The following is a 17496-nucleotide window of genomic DNA, read 5'->3' as shown; positions in this document are numbered from 1 at the left end:
TTAATAATTTTGTCAGGTTGTAATTAAGTTGAGTTGACTTTGTTAGGATGGCACCAAGTTGAAGATTGAAATGCATTTATCGCGGAAAAATTGATTGGGCACTGCTACTTCAATCGGAGATATTCCTGGGAATATAATATTACTAGCCGTCAGGCTCGCTTAGCTCGCCATATCCGTTTAGCCAGACGTTTAGTCTGGGCCCCCGACTGGATCGACCTACAAATGAAAAATGCAGACGAGCGAAGCGAGCCTGCTGATCTCATTCTTGGACGATCCAGTCGGGGGTCCAGACTGGCGAAAATTTGGCGAGCGAAGCGAGCCTGAAGACTTGTTGTGTTATAAATAAATTGAATGCGTCATTGTAATTATTAATCCACTCGACAGCTGATTTTCCATGATTGATTCCATAGTCTGATTTCAACGGTAATATTGACGTATGAAGGTAACTCCTTTTCCTTTTATATCATCATCATCATCATCCATCATGGACCAGGCTTATAAAGCCTGTTTTGGTGTCAACCGCTTCCTCGGTCTTCAGATGTCTCTTTTCCCATCCAACTGCAACTTCCAGCTTGTAGTGGAAGACGAGTTGGTGACATATGACGCAGGTGATTTGTCCACTTCAATCTGTATTTTTTTATGATTTCTGTCAGTGGTTGCACATTGAACTCACTTCGAATTGTTTCATTTTTTATGTGGTCTCGTCTTGAGTATCCTTGAATGCTGCGCAGAAACCTCATCTCTGATGCATATGAATTCGTGAGTCATCATACTTGGTTTTCGTCCATACCTTACTACCGTAGGCTATGTCATTAAAGGAATGGCATTGTCCCATAGAATTTAATCTCTGTCTCTTTTCTGGCCTTACCCTTTAATTTTTTTCCTTTCATATTATTCATTGAATGTAAAATTAAAAAAAACTCATATATACATCGACACGCAATTTAAAAAGGAACATTCCTGACAAATTTCATGAAAATCTTTACAGATGGAATTAAATAGAGAATGCATTTATTCAAATGCTAATTAATATATAATTATTATTTACCGAAAATCCTAAATAAATGCTGTAAATCACCCCGAAGACTTCTGCTACTGCAGACATTGACAACAGGGTTAACAGCTAGATGGAAATTCGATGAGAACTACTATCCAAAAATTATTTGCCAGCCCGGGAATCGAACCCGGTACCTCCCAATTGCTAGTCAGGAATGCTTACCCTTACACAAAACTGACAATCTCTGGATAGCAGCGCTCATTGTATACGAAGCCATAGCGGCTCTAAATTGAATTTAATTCCATCTGTAAACTGGTTGGCCGCTATGGCTTCGTATACAATGTGCGCTGCTATCCAGAGATTGTCAGTTTGGTGTAAGGTTAAGCATTCCTGACTAGCAATTGGGAGGTACCGGGTTCGATTCCCGGGCTGGCAAATAATTTTTGGATAGTAGTTCTCATCGAATTTCCATCTAGCTTTTAACCCTGTTGTCAATGTCTGCAGTAGCAGAAGTCTTCGGGGTGATTTACAGCATTTATTTAGGATTTTCGGTAAATAATAATTATTCATGAAAATCTATTGCTGCTTTTCTTCGTAAATGCAGAACAGAACATAAATACAGAAAAAGATACATAAATGCATGAAGAGAAATGCAAAACCATCGACTGGAATTTGAATCTGAATACTGAATCTACAGGACATTCTGAACTTAGAAAACTAGAAACTTAGAAAACATCAGACTTAGAAAACTGAGAACTTATCAAATTTATCAAGTTTTTTAATATTTTTCAATTATTAATGCATTTTCAAGTGTAATAATAATTTGTTTCATCTTTCTGATCAACCGAGATACACATTTTTAGTATAATGTTTATTTGGCCTGAAAATTTTTGTGATCTTTCTTTATAAAAGTGTTTTCATAACCTCATTTGGACTATTTTTATCAAAATTAGGGAGAGGAACAGTTTTGGGTTTATCCTGTTGGTTCTCTCCCAATCATTAATTTGATGTTGTGATTAAGGAATGTAATTTATTTTTATTTATTTTGCCAAAAACAAAATACAAAAAAAGCTTTACAAAAAAATAAATATAAGTATAAGCTACTGCACTTTAACCAAGATACATACATTTATTATTAATTAGATATAATAACGAAATGATATCCTTTACATTACAAACAATAGTTTTAAATGAAGATTCAATTTATGATCACATGAATAAGTACAGTAGGTGAGGCAAAAACACCGGCAAAAGGAAGATTCCTTGTGCGCCAGTGTGAGTAGTAAATCAGCTTAATCAGGTTATAAATGTAAATGTAATTGGTCTAATGTAAATGTAACTTGAAGTTAAACAAAGGACTCAAGGATTAAATATCTTTAGAAATAAAAATTTGGAAATTGCAGTATTTGGTGGACTGAAGAGTAATTGAACTTGTTGAATGCTTTCATCTTCAAAATTTCGAATTGATCTGGTATAATATGAAGGAATGGATATTGTAAGAAGGCTGTTCAAGAAGTATAGGGTTTGAAAGGGTGTATTATGGTATGGATAGGGTTGTGGTTGAGCTGCTGCTTGAGAAAAAAGGGTGAATGTTCAAGTGCGAAGGGGTAGAAAAGGGAATGTTCATGTTTGGAAAGGGGTGCTTGAATAGGCATGTGGAAGAGGTCGCCTATTGGTCGATATTGTGAGCATGCGCAATGTGACATGCAAATCATCGATGTACTTCCGCTTTCACCCTGTGCGTAAGTGAAATTTCAACGCTTTTTTAACACCATATAGCCCAATGAGGAAGCCCTTCACCGTACCTACGACCATTAAAAAATGAAAACAAGATGGCGTGTCTCACTCCAAATTAAGATGAAGAAAGAAAGAAAGAAGATGTATTTTGCGGAAATACAAAGTCACTATGAAATATTTATTTCCAATGATTAATACAATAATATTGAAATATCTGTAATATATTATATAAAAGCGAAATGGCACTCCCTCACTGACAGACTCACTCACACACTCGCAGAATTAAAAATCTACCGAACCAAAAACGTTCAAATTTGGTAGGTATGTTCAGTTGGCCCTTTAGAGGCGCACTAAGAACGGATTTGAAAAAATGTCCAAAGATACGCCCAAAATCTGCGTTTTTTAGCGTTTTCTGAGCTTGATCGAGAACAAATGAACAGAAATTGTTCAAATTTAGTACAAAAGCTCAGCTAGGGTGTAATAATGTTGTATTAGGAGGAATTTGAAATAACGTCAAAGATACGCCCAAAATTAGCGTTTTTTTTGCTTTTTCTCAGATTTATCGAGAACCAATGAACAGAAATTGTACAAATTTAGCACAGAAGCTAAGCTAGGGTGTAATAATGTTCTTTGTAAGGAATTTGAAATAACGCCAAAGATACGCCCAAAATTAGCGTTTTTTTTGTTTTTTCTCAGATTTATCGAGAACAAATGAACAGAAATTGTTCAAATTTAGTACAGAAGCTAAGCTAGGGTGTAATAATGTTCTTTAGAAGGAATTTGAAATAACGCCAAAGATACGCCTAAAATCTGAGTTTTTTAAACGTTTTTTTGCGGTTTCTCAGCTTCATCGAGAACAAATGAACAGAAAATGTTCAAATTTACTACAGAAGCTCAGCTGGGGTGTAATAATTAGGCATTAGAAGGAATTTCAAATAACGCCAAAGATACGCCCAAAATTAGCGGTTTTTTGCGTTTTCTCAGTTCTTTCATCAAGTAATAGACAGAAAATGTTCAAATTTGGTACAGAGGTTTAGCTAGGGTCTAAAAATTTTGTGATGAGGTGACTCTAATATTTCATCAACGATACGCCCAAAATCAGCGTTTTCCTCAGCTTTTCTGCGTTTTCTCAGTACTTTGGCTTTCTGATGTAATGAAGCATGCTCAAATGAAAAATGCAGGCGAGCGAAGCGAGCCCGCTGATCTCATTTTTGGACGATCCAGTCGGGGGTCCAGGGGGCGGAGCCCCCTTGCTGGACGGATATGGCGAGCGGAGCGAGCCTGACGGCTAGTACATACATAATAATAGAAATGAAAAATACATTGTACAAAATGAAAAACACAGTATGCAAATGACCTTGTTATCATTACAGGAGCATCTTTGAACAGAAAACAGTTCTTTAAAGTAAGCATAAGTAATAGAACCAGAAAAAATAGAGAAAATATCAATAAATACAATATGACCATGAAGTATCATGGTCATAATAAAACCATGTAGTACCCTCTGTTATTAAAAACTTTAAACTTTTACAAGGCTTTTTATATTGTTTGTATTAATTTGTACAAAAGTAGCCCATGTAAGTAAAGTGTTTTTAGAAAACTTTATTACAGAGAATAGAGATGGTGACTTCACCATACTTAGATAATATTGCATCTGAGCTGTCTTTGTTCAATAATTTCAGTGATTTTCTCAAGAAAATACTGTTTCTGAGCTCATCACATATTACTTGAAATTTCAAGGGAGAATCTTTATCCCGTTGATGGTTTCATGTTGCGATAAACAACAGTTTGTAAGATGCCAGAATCAGAAATGATTGATCACGTGAATTGAAAGGGAAAATGGTGCCGAGAGTGATCCAAGATCCCACTAGAGCACGAACACATCGTAAACAAAACACAATCTGCAATATGAACGGAAGCTATCGTCAATTTCTCTTCAATTTTTCCTCTCGATATCATCTGCCTGGTTCTTCTCATAACATGTAGACAAGCGAATTTTTGAGATTTGTTGGGCTTCAAAACACAACTGATGAATTATAACTCGCAGTAAATAAACAATCTTGTATACGATGCTCTGCTTGCAGATAAGTTAGTAATATCGAGGGACCGAGCTTTGCTCTGGAGTGTAAAAGCATAGAAAATTTGTAACCAAAGATTGAATTTATAGTTATTCATTCATTTTCTCAGTCGTACAATTATTCTTACAGTTATATGAGGAGGTACAAAAGGCTTATGCCCAAAACTGCCCCTTTTCAAATTCATACTACAGTCCAAATCTAAATCTAGGTTAAAATACTATCAAAATAACAATTTATTCACACTTCAAAAACAGACATCAATTACAAATAGATATACATTACTATGAATTCGATTTAGAATGATATACTATGTTTGCTACAATATTTGTTAATATACTATGTACTATTCTACACTAACGGCATCCAGTTTCCTATTTTGACTTTCTCTAGTAAAGATGTTTTCTGAAAAAAGAGAAATAAACGAAAATAATTTTTCTTCTCGTGAGATCAGCTGAATGATCCCACACACATGCACTCGTTCACTAACTTCCATTACGTTATCGACAGACGACAAAATTTCCAACTGCTCAAAAAACAAACACAACATCAATTACAAATAGATATACTATGAATTCGATTTAGAATTATATACTATGTTTGCTACAATATTTGTTAATATACTATGTACTATTCTATAATAACAGCATCTAGTTACTATTTCGGACTTTCTGAAGTAAACATGTTTTCTAAAAAACGAGAAATAAACGAAAATAAGTTTCTCCTGCTGAATTTTCCTTCTTGTGCGATCAGCTGAATGATCCGACACATGCACTCGTTCACTAACTTCCATTACGGTATCGACAGTCGACAAAATTTCCAGCTGTTTTTCCAATGATGTATTTATCCTTTTAATGTCCTTCAGCGAGTTATCTCAGGGTTGAGACCTAGTGCAATCGAATTTCATATCATAAACCTAATTTGATTGAAATTTCGTGAGAATCGTTAGAGCCGTTTTTGAGATCTGGTCACATACAGATATAAATATAAACATTAAAACATCTAAACATCTTAACATGTAAACATAAATTGCTCGTTTAATAATAATATCGGGGCACCGAGCTTCACTCGTTATTTTTATTTATTGATAAATAGAACACAATTCTCCAAAATGAACGTGTTCATATTTCACAGCTGGCTATATGTCATCTTATGAATTTCGGGGATGCGATATTTTGATTTTTCACATACTCACTCGCTCACTCACTTTTTAAAATATCCACAGCTGTTTCAGCCAAGGATGAACTATCCTTTTAATTTCGTTCAACGAGTTTTTTCAAGGATGAGACCTAGTGCAATCGAATCTTTATATCATAAACCTAGTATGCTCCAAATTTCTTGAAAATTGTTAGAGCCGTTTTCGAGATCCGTTAAACAGAAATAACCAGATATAAGAATGACCAGATTTGAAAATAACCAGACATGAAAATAAACAGATATATGAATACAGAAATTGCTCGCTTAATATGGGATACTCTTTCATCTGGTAGGATAATTTTCCATTATCTACATCATAGTAACAAAAAACCAAATTCGATTCCGCCTTCAAGTTTATGTAATAATAGAACAAAAATTTCAAGGAGAATTCTTCATCCGTTGATTGTTTCATGGTGCGATAAACACCAGTTTGTAAGAACACCATCCATAATATTCAGAAATTCAGATTCAGATCCCTTTATTTATGCGTTTAACAAAACAAAATTCAATTTACGTTCTAGAGTTATGAATAAATACCTGTAGCAGTAAGATAACATGGTGAATCATATTAAACTAAAGAGTTCTACAACAATATTGAGTAAGAAAAATGATTAAATATGCGAAAGTTAAGGTACTACTGTATTTTTTTCACATGAAACGGTGAAGTTTGACCTAAAAAGTCCATTCTCAGAGAGGGTATCGAAGATACCCTCCTCTTCAGTACTTACCGTAGATAAAAGTGCTCCAGCTCTAGCCGTAGACATGTGAGTTTATAAGATTCTGATGCCTTTTTGCTCTGAAAACAACTGCTAACTTATCACTTGCAGCAAATAGACAATCTTGTATACATTTTCTCTGCTTGCAGATTCTCATCCATGTTTAAACATGTGAATTTATAAAGCTGCGTTTACACCGAAGTTATTAACAAAATGTTAATAGCTTAATCCTTATAGATTCTATTGGATTGAACGAAAATTGACCAACACATATAATCATCATGTGTATGATAGGTTATGTTCAATCTAATAGAATCAATAAGGAACTTGATCCTTTTTTGGACCAAATTAACATTTTGTTATTAATTTTGGTGTAAACGCAGCTTTAGATTCTGATGCCTTTTTGCTTTGAAAACAACTGCTAACTTATCACTTGCAGCAAATAGACAATCTTGTATACATTTTCTCTACTTGCAGATTCACATCCATTTCAGACATGTGAATTTATAAGATTCTGATGCCTTTTTGCTCTGAAAAACAACTGATAACTTATTACTTGCAGCAAATAAACAATCTTGTATACATTTTCTCTGCTTGCAGATTCACATCCATAATAAGACGAGCCATTGAACAATGATAGATGGGGTGGCCCTGATCAATAATAGCGCATGCACCCTCTCTGACAAATGCTCCGCTGCCCTCTGCATATATTTGTTGGCCTCAACGCATCTCATCAACTCTAGTGAGTATGATTCATGGTTACAATGTGTCATGAACAAATTGTCCAATCCATATACTGTTTATACTATACTCGGAATGGAACAAAGTGAGACCTGGATGATATAACCTTGTTGCCAAATTGTGCGAAATACCAATAATTTCATGCAAGTCAATGTGATTGGATATATATTCAAATTGACAACTCCGCATCGACTGTGTTGTGAGATACTCTTATAGTATAGATTTCGCCCTATTGTTCACCCTTCTTTCGCCCTATATTTTGAAAGTTAGATCTTCCGTTTTTGGTTCTCTTTTTTCCAAATTTTCCATTTTTTTCTCGTTTGCTTTAAAGCTGAATAAACCCCTGATTGCTGTCGGACAGTTCTCAATAAAATCTTTTTCATCAAAATCAACCCAAACTTCCACTTGAAGTATATATATTTTATTTGATAAATTATAATTACGTATTATATTTTTTTAATTACCTACCGTTATAATTAATTTATTTTCTCCATATTGTTGGATGTGATACATAATTATTATAACATGAATATTGTTTGCTTTATGCGACTCCTCCCCGCACACGGACCTGTCATCCAAGCGGGAGCCTATTCATATGTATTTATTTTATGTTATTTCATTGTATTTTAAATGAATAAATAAATTTGATTTGATTTGATTTATTTCATGAAAAACTATTATCATTATATAATCATGATCTTGGAGGAAAAACTAGGCACAGCCTGTAGGTACTATTTCTCTCCAAACATTTTGATGAAATGTTGATGTTTATTTATTTATTAGGTTAGCAAAAATAATACAAGGATCGGAAAAGAAAAACAGGCTATTGCCCAAAACTTCTTCAATTTCCTAATTTGGTTTCAAATCGTCCAAATATTATATACATAGGTTGGTCCTTTCCAATTTCTACACCAAATCACAATCTGAAAATATAAATTAGAATAAAACAAACTATTTTGAATTTAGATAGATTGATAATAAAACTTTCATAAAAACATGAAACAAACTTTTAATTCACAAAATAAAAAATAAAAGCACTTAAATTTTGATGCTGTCCAAAGGTTGAGGTTATGAAATCACACACTGCTTCGTCACTTGATTTTCGGTCCAGGAATAATGGTTTGAAAATTTTGAATTTTGAAGGTTTTGGAATTGAAGCCTGGTAACGACTTGTGATATAATGGAGCAAATTTTCATTTGAAATGGAAGTGTACCTTATTTCTTATATTGAGCTTATTCCTTGGAAAAATATTTGATGACTGATGAAGCATTCTTAACAAACTATCACAAGTATGGGGAAAATCACAAAGAGCGGGTATTTATTATTGAAAGAATAAAGCCGTTGAGCAAATGTTCGACATACATGTTCGGCAAACATGTTTGTTGAGGGGCTCAGGGACAAACATTTTAAAATGTTTGGACAATCATTGTTTGTCAAACCAAAAATCACTGATTTTCTAAACATTTTCAGTGTTTGCTGTAAAACATAAAGTCTGTACTCCTCACTTGCAAATATTCTGTTTGGTTACGCGTCCACACTGGCCACAGGCAAACATTGTTTGTCAAACATAATAAAATTTTCCCAAACTTTTTCAACAAACATGTTTGTCGAACATTTGCTCAGAGTGAACACGGCTTAAGACGTTAAATGTTGTCAATGTCAAAAATTATCAAAACAAACCATTAGTATTTATCACATTTTCAAGTGGAACTTGGTAAATTGAAATAATTACTTGTCAGTCATAATATCCAACATCACCTCAAACAAATACGAGAACTTATAAAGGATGAATGGAATGCATACAGACCCATACCCTATTGGAGTACAAACCAAACTCATCGGGTGCAGCCTCCAATAAAAACCAAGTTTCACACCATAAAGGAGGTAGCTGAGGCTGTCGAAATGTGAGGAGAATCGAAGGCGAAGGAAAATGACAGTGAGAGAGTGAGATGGTAACATAGTGTGAGAGACAAGGATAGACAAGAATGGTGAGAAAATGAGAAAAGGAGTATCAATGAGAGAGTGAGATGGTGACAGAGTGTAAGAGACAAGGGTGGACAAGAATGGTAAGAAAATTGGAAGGAAAGTGTCAGTGAGAGAGTGAGATGGTGACAGAGTCTAAGAGACAAGGATAGACAATAATGGTGAGAAAATGAGAAAAGGAGTGTCAATGAGAGAGTGAGATGGTGACAGAGTGTAAGAGACAGGGATAGACAAGAATGGTAAGAAAATGAGAAAGAAATTAATAGTGAGAGAGTGAGATGGTGATTGATTGAGTACTTTATTTATGTAGATTACAATATATACTGGCTTATACACTTATATACAATACCTTACAATACAGCAACATTATAGATGAATTTACATAATATAGACTAAGAAAATAATTATTGAACTGTATATGATATGAAAAAGCAATTTGTAATATAATAACTATAGATAATTATATTGTTATGCATCTACATAAATTGGCTGAGCTTCGGACATATCAATGTCCATTCTTCGGAAAGAATATTAAAAATATCCTCCCCACTAACTCTCTACCAAAACATTAATTTCATTATTTTTTATTTCAGGATTTATTTATCAATGGAAATTAAAGTTTTAATCAATATGAATATTTAAGAGAAAAAATAACAGAAAATTGATAAAGTAAAATAATTATATAGGTAGATAAGATCAAATAATTGATTAATAAAATGGAATAGGCTGAAAGTAGATCAGGGTTATCAGAGTGTACGAGACAGAGTGTAAGAGACAAAGGATAGACAAGAATGGTAAGAGAATTAGAAGTGAATTGATAGTGAGAGAGTGAGATGGCGACAGGGTGTAAGAGACAAGGAAAGACAAGAATGGTAAGAGAATGAGAAAGGAAGTGTCAGAGAGAGAGAGAGTGAAATGGTATCAGAGTCTAAGAGACAAGTGTAGACAATGATGATAAGAAAATGATTAGGAAATTGATAGTGAGAGAGCGAGATGGTAACAGAGTGTAAGAGATAAGGATGGACAAGAATGGTAAGAAAATGAGAAGGAAAGTGTCAGTGAGAGAGTGAGATGGTGACAGAGTGAAAGAAACAAGGATAGAAAATAATAATATGAAACTGAGAAGGAAATTGATAGTGTGAAAGTGAGATGGTAACAGAGTGTGAGAGACAAGGATAGACAAGAATGGTAAGAGAATGAGAAGGAAATTGATAGTGAGAGAGTGAGATGCTAACAGAGTGTAAGAGACAAGGATAAACAAGAATGTTAAAAAAAATGAGAAGGAAATTGATAGTGTGAGAGTGAGATGGTAGCAGAGTGTAAGAGACAAGGATAGACAAGAATGGTAAGAAAATGAGAAGGATATTGCTAGTGTTTGAATGAGATGGTAACAGAGAGTAAGGAACAAGGATAGACGAGAATGGAAGAAATGAGGAGTAAATTGATAGTGAGAGAGTGTAACAGAAAAGGAAAGACGAGAATGGTAAGAAAATGAGAAGGAAATTAAGAATGGGAGAGTGAGATGGACAGAGTGTAAGAGACAAGTGTAGACATGAATGGTAAGAAAATGAGAAGGATATTGCTAGTGTTTGAATGAGATGGTAACAGAGAGTAAGGAACAAGCATAGACAAAAATGGTGATAAAATGAGAAAGTGAGAAAGAAAATTTGAGGAGCGTGCTTATACATGTCAGAGGGAGGTTAAGTTGGCGTAGGAAAAGTTTGGCCTCTCGTTTGTATGTGTCGAGCGTAGAGCGTGGATCGATGCCAGCTTCATTATAAGATATGACCAGGAGGGTGCAGGGGTGTAGAGAGAGGGTAAGGGTGGTGTGGACTTTCGGTTAATTTCGGAAACCGAGCTTTGTGTCTGCGACTCCACCCCCTTCCGGAATAAATTCCAGCAGCGTCGGCGTTTCCGAAAGTATTTGAAATTAAGCTGTTATTACTAGCTTTTTCCAATTTCGGTTTTTGACACAGGGTCTTAGTTTGGAGGGCTTGAATAGGGAGATCTTTGAAGAGATTTTGTGAGTGTATATTATGATTGAGAAGTTGAAATGGGTCTATTAAATGGGTCTGAAATGGAAATTATTCTATCAGACATTTAGCTGAATTGCAGTGGCCAGCGAAAGTATTTGAAATTAAGCTTACATTTCTTGCTTTCAAATTCGTTTTTGACACGAGGTGTTAGTATGGTATTGGTATGGTTAGTATGGTGAACTTGAATGGGAAGATGTATGGAGAGCGTTCTTAATTGTATTTGATTGAGAAGTTGAAATGAGTGACCTATCATTTCCCAAGCTGGATTCCCACTTTATCAGTGAATGAGTCTTTGCAGTGGAAATATAATTCTTATCAGTTCTAATTGGACTATTGAAAAATATCGTCATAGAATAATATGGGAGCTAGTATTTTATTTGTACATGTTAATTCTATTTTAATTCTATGTTAGTATGAATATTTATCATTTGTAACCATGTTTGAACTAACCAATAGAAGATCTAAAGTGAATCATTCCGATCATTTTAATGATTTGAGCCCATAACGATATAATTGAAGTTATTAAAACTCTAACCGAAACATGGTCCAAACTGACCTAAACCGAAACATCCAGTCTCACAGACCGGGTCTTGCTTAAAGTGTTATATTTGGTATATTCTCTACTAAATATGAATTTGAATATTTTCCATTGATAAATTCCAATTATAGTAAAGAATAATATAGATTTCAGTTGCAAATTAAGTGATGGAAGAATAGAAACAAATTTGGAAACATTGATATGTAATAAATGTATGATGTTGGATGTAAGAAAACACACAATACAAAAATCCGTGTAAGATACTATCAGTTACTACTCAGAACAATAAGCATGAGAAATATTCTATCAATATAGGATTTATAGCAAAACTGAAAGGGTATCATTGAAAATAATAATGTTTTTCATTGTTATCAAGAAACTTGTTTAAGAAAACGTTTTCAGCCTCCAGTTATTTTATTAGCAAGAAAATTTAATAAATAGCTATAGTGGTCAGAACCGTTTATTTCGTCAAGTGAATGTTTTGTGACACTTCATTGTGAAGCATCCTATTGATACAAGTTCCAAAGGCTGGGGCTTGTATGGTTGATAACTCATCCTTCGTCATCAATTTTCCTAAACCAACGTTTTCTAAGTTACAAAAATTATTTTTTCAAATAAAACATGTCAATAAAATACCGAAATAATGAAGAGAAAAACATTAGAAAAAAATTGAATGCTCAAAATATCTGTTAGTCGAAACATCCGGTATTCTAGACCGGTAAAAAAATCCGAAAGATCCGGTAGCTGAGACCGGTACGTTTCTAATAGATTGATGTTTACTTGATAACCGTGAGTTGGGGACTGACGAGCATTGTTGGAGAATGTAGAGGAATAGTGGGGGAGAAGGTATTAGAGCGGGCAGCAATTTTTGATTCACAATTTTGCCACTATAGAAAAAATAATTTTGCCTCCGGTCTCACAGACCGGTGTTTCGGTTGAAGTGTTAATAACTGGAGTTATAATTATTGAAGTTATTAAATGAAGTGATATCAGAGAAAAACGCATCTCTCTCATTATGATAAATTTATCTATCATACTGTGATACTGCAAATCTAAACTATCGCTCACTTTAATCAATTCAATTCAATACTTGTGAGCGCCGGCTTGAAAAATATATTGAATTTTAACTAGGCCTAATAGGATAAGTTTTCGAGTTTGGAGAAACACAGTGATACTGTTTCTACTGATACTCATATTCTAGTTATACTGTTGTGATACTGATAATTTTTCAGTGATACTGATCTAGTAGTTTCCAATTCTGTAGAATAATGTTTGAAATTTGAAGTGGATTTTAGTCTTGCAATATACAATAAATTATTCTTCAACTCTAATACGAGTGATAGGATTAATAACTTCTATGAATACTGCAATAAAATCATAATTATGAATGTTTTCATATTTTATTACCACGACAAATTATTAAAATGATATATTAATTATAATTTATGATTTGAATACTCAATGAGAGTTTTATAAATAGAACTAAGGATACTGCGAATATTGACCTCAGAACTAAATAGCAGAAGAAAAATCGTTGAATGAGACTGTAAGAAATGATTATTATGATCACTGTTTCCTGAAGCGTCTTCTCTGAAGAGTCGAACGAGCTACTTCAATCTATTTTGAAGTTTTCTTCAAAGTTTTACTTTAAATAGTGTTAATTTGAAATTTCTTTGAAGTGTTAATTTGAAGTGTATAGGCTATCGAGAGTTTATATATTTTTTCTTTTTTTTTAGTTTATCAGAGATTGACAATGGTGTAATAACCGAAACCGGTCTTTCTAAGTATCAATAAATCTGTGTTTTTTGACAATTTCTTAGTATTTTTCATTCAATCCAGAGTTTATATTCAAGTAACACTACAGAGAGTAGTTTTCGCTATAATAGTGGAACAATGGTACAGTAAGCTATTGCTGTGTAAAGCATAGAGTTAAGATAGAAAAAAAATGTGTTTATTATTAGAAATAGAGAAATATATACTCTGTATAGCATAGAGTTAAGATAGAAAAAAAATGTGTTTATTATTAGAAAGAAAACTACAGCAAACGATTATATAAGATTGAATGATAAGACTAAGGCCCGGTTGCACAAAAGCCGGTTAAATTTCAACCGTGATTAACTTTACGAGAACCAATCAGAGAAGCTCTTTTTGATAAGACGGCTTCTCTGATTGGTTCTCGTGGAATTAATCACGGTTGAAATTTAACTGGCTTTTGTGCAACCGACACTAAATACTAAATGATTGAATGGAGTTTTCTTCCAACGAGAACAGAGGTGTGAAATAGAGGCTGGATAACAGTATTGTGTGTTTTACAGGTACATGGTGTGGCAGCTAGATGGAACTGATTAACAAGCAGTCCAAAGTCATGACCCTGCGTGACTCCTGAGACACGGAACACGTGAGATTGCAATTGGCTACTCCTTCAACCACATATCCATGAGTGGGAAATGATTGGAAAATGATTTACAGGTGGAAACAGGTATCAATCATATTATTAATGAAGCTAGAACTATGAATAGAAACCAACCGATTAGAATGCTCATGGAAAATTGAGTTTCTCGTTAGGTATTGAAACTTATTCTTGAAAGGTGTTTTTTGAAGCAATTTTTCTGAATTCTGGAAATTTCTGTGTTTGATGATGATATACATACTATCAGAAAATAGTTATATGATTATACTGCGAGGAAAACTAAAAAGTTTTTGAGTTTAGAGTAACACATTGATTTTTCAATTTCCAATATTCTGCAGAATGATGTTTGGAATTTGAATTGGATTTCAGTCTATACAATCATTCTTCAACTTTAATACGAGTAGTGGGATGAATAACCATATTTGAATGAATTATCATTGCAATTATTCTAATACTGTATTGCAGCGTATTTTCCAACTTTGCGAAGAATGGAATAATGAAAAAAAAAAATTAAAGCTTTCAAACTGTGCCGACTAAAGGTAGGCGCACACAGATCGTCATCGGACGGACGGCACGCATCGGACGGATCGGACAATTATATTTGATGCATTGTTTTCAATTGGAGTGCGCATACTAAATGCCTAGATGCGGATAGGTATGCGCACTCCAATTGAAAACAATGCATCAAATATAATAATCTGATCCGTCCGATGATGATCTGTGTGCGTCTACCTTAAGGGCACTACCTCCGTAAACAAAGTCATAGTGCATGACAGGTGGTTGATAGTAGAGTCAGCACAGGTAGCGTCTACACCAATAAAAACACTAGCTGATATAGATCGTACCATCTATAATAGATGGTAACGTCTACACCAATAAAAACACTAGCTGATATAGATCAGCTGAAATCAACAAATCTTTATTGGTGTAGGAGCCCTACCACTGCAGCTGATGTCACCAGAATGCACTATGGCTTTGTTTACGGAGGTAGTGGTGTGAGGTAGGGCCGTTTCATAGTCAAAGTTCAAACTAAATTCAATCAGCTGATAGCTTGAATTCAAAATTAACCACATTGTAACAAACAAGACTTGATATGGACTCAATCCAGTTCGAAATAGAATCTAGTTTAAACTGTAACTAGAACAGCCAGAGATTTTCTTCTTCTTAGAGCAAACAGCACTAACGGCAAACGGCTCTTGGTGCAAATGGCACTATAAGAAGGGGAATTTTTCTGGCTGTTTGCACAGAACCAGTTTAAACGGGATCTCAACTTAAACTGTACAAATCAATATTCAGTTTTTCATGCTATATTGAGATTCATATTGAGTTTAAGAAGGGGAATTTTTCTGGCCGTTTGCACATTACCAGTTCAAACGGGATCTCAGCTTAAACTGTATTGAATCAATATTCAGTTTCGTATGCTATGATGATTCATATTGAGTTTAAACCACGAGCTGATACAATCCAGTTCAAGCTTTCATTGTGTAAACTGCACTTGGAATCTATTTATGTAATAAAATTATTGTTAGATGAATTCTGTCACCAATTCCATGGTGATATTATATGCTTCAGACTAAAACGTTGAGCGCAAATAACTGGAATTCACATGACTTTATGTCTAGCCTATAAGCTCACTTGACTCGATAGATTTTGTTTAGTTTCCAATGTATTGTATATGAAAATTATTATATTTTTCACGTTTGTAAAGCTTGTTTAATGATTTTGGCAATAGATATTTCTTTCTTTCTTTCTTTCAAGTAACCTCCTTTCTTCTCATTGCAGGACAGCCCAAGATTCAAAATATTCGTGATGAGGCACTTCTCATTCTAAATCAAGGACTGGGTGGCTGATGGACAGAACTGGACTGGCTGGAACTTCGGACTATATGATTTTTGAAGAACCTTGAATCAGCTAAATAGTATTTTCGAATTGTAGAAATATGCTATCACGGTTACATCAATCATTGAAATATGTGGATGTTTTTGGAAAAGAATGAACTTGCTTCGAAGAGAAAAAATCTAAAAAATATTCCCATCATGAACATCCTAAGTTTTTCTGAGACTGAGACTAAAAATTGAACCTGAATTCAAGTGTATGGAACATAACCAACTTTCTGGACTAGCCTATTTATCGCCCGAGCGAAGTGAGGTCTAAGATTCAAGTCGACGGTTTGGCATTTCTCTTAATGTTTATATGTTGCGCATTTACGGCGAAACGCGATAATAGATTTTCATGAAATTTGACAGGTATGTTTCCTTTTAAATTGCGTGTCGACGTATATAGAAGGATTTTGGAAATTTTGCATTTCAAGGATAATATAAAAGGAAAAAGGAGCCTCCATACGTCAATATTACCGTAAAAATCAGACTATAGAATTATTCAACATAAATAATCAGCTGTCTAAAGTGGACTATAATACTACCCGTTCAAAAACATCGAAAAACAACTTGAAAATGTATCTTTCCATTTTCTTGACTACTAACTTTGTCTTTCCATAAGCTGAGGCCATGATTCTATAGTGAGGTCCACGTTATAACGACAGTATATTTGATCAACTTTGGTTTTGCTATCCTTGTCTATCATTCGACAAAGCCGGTTGTACCATCCTTTTCTAGGTCCACAACGATGCAAATTATGTTTTTGACAGTGTAGAAATATAATTGAATCGCTAATTGCAGAAAGTATTTGTCCAACTTTTTTCAAAAATGTTTTTTTTTTTTTCGAAAAATCTACTATTAATGTAAGATACATCGTTTACTGTAGGAAGGATACATGTCCAACTGAAAGCATTGTAATGACGACGTTTGAATATAGTTTACTACAGGTTTAGGTTCAGGTTTAATAAGTTTTTGCCTCTCCTGTAAATTATGAAAACTGGACATGTTGCCTTTCTGCATTAGCGATCAATTAGTTAATTAATCGGCATCGCTATTCTCCTATCTCTATTCACTGCCATTACAACGTGACTCACTATAGTTTGGAGTTTGGAGCTATTGATTTTCTTTATCTGATGATTAAAATTGCAACAAATGTAATGAAAAGAAATTGATTTCTAAAATCATGAA

The 17496-nt window shown here is 34.1% G+C and overlaps 1 long non-coding RNA gene across 1 annotated transcript in view; it reads left to right on the top strand.

The window, feature by feature from the left end:
* LOC120351512 overlaps window positions 1-16556 on the top strand; it is a 38514-nt gene extending 21958 nt beyond the window's left edge. Inside the window, exons 2-4 of the long non-coding RNA XR_005571439.1 lie at window positions 7323-7464; window positions 14337-14500; window positions 16214-16556. This is a non-coding gene — a long non-coding RNA (uncharacterized LOC120351512). The remainder of the gene's footprint in view (window positions 1-7322; window positions 7465-14336; window positions 14501-16213) is intronic.
* Window positions 16557-17496: the final 940 nt, after the last annotated feature.

This window comes from Nilaparvata lugens, chromosome 5, assembly GCF_014356525.2.
Source record: "Nilaparvata lugens isolate BPH chromosome 5, ASM1435652v1, whole genome shotgun sequence".
Classification (NCBI taxonomy): domain Eukaryota; kingdom Metazoa; phylum Arthropoda; class Insecta; order Hemiptera; family Delphacidae; genus Nilaparvata; species Nilaparvata lugens.
The sequence above is the reverse complement of the archived record's forward strand: the minus strand, read 5'-3'. Positions and strand labels throughout refer to the sequence as shown.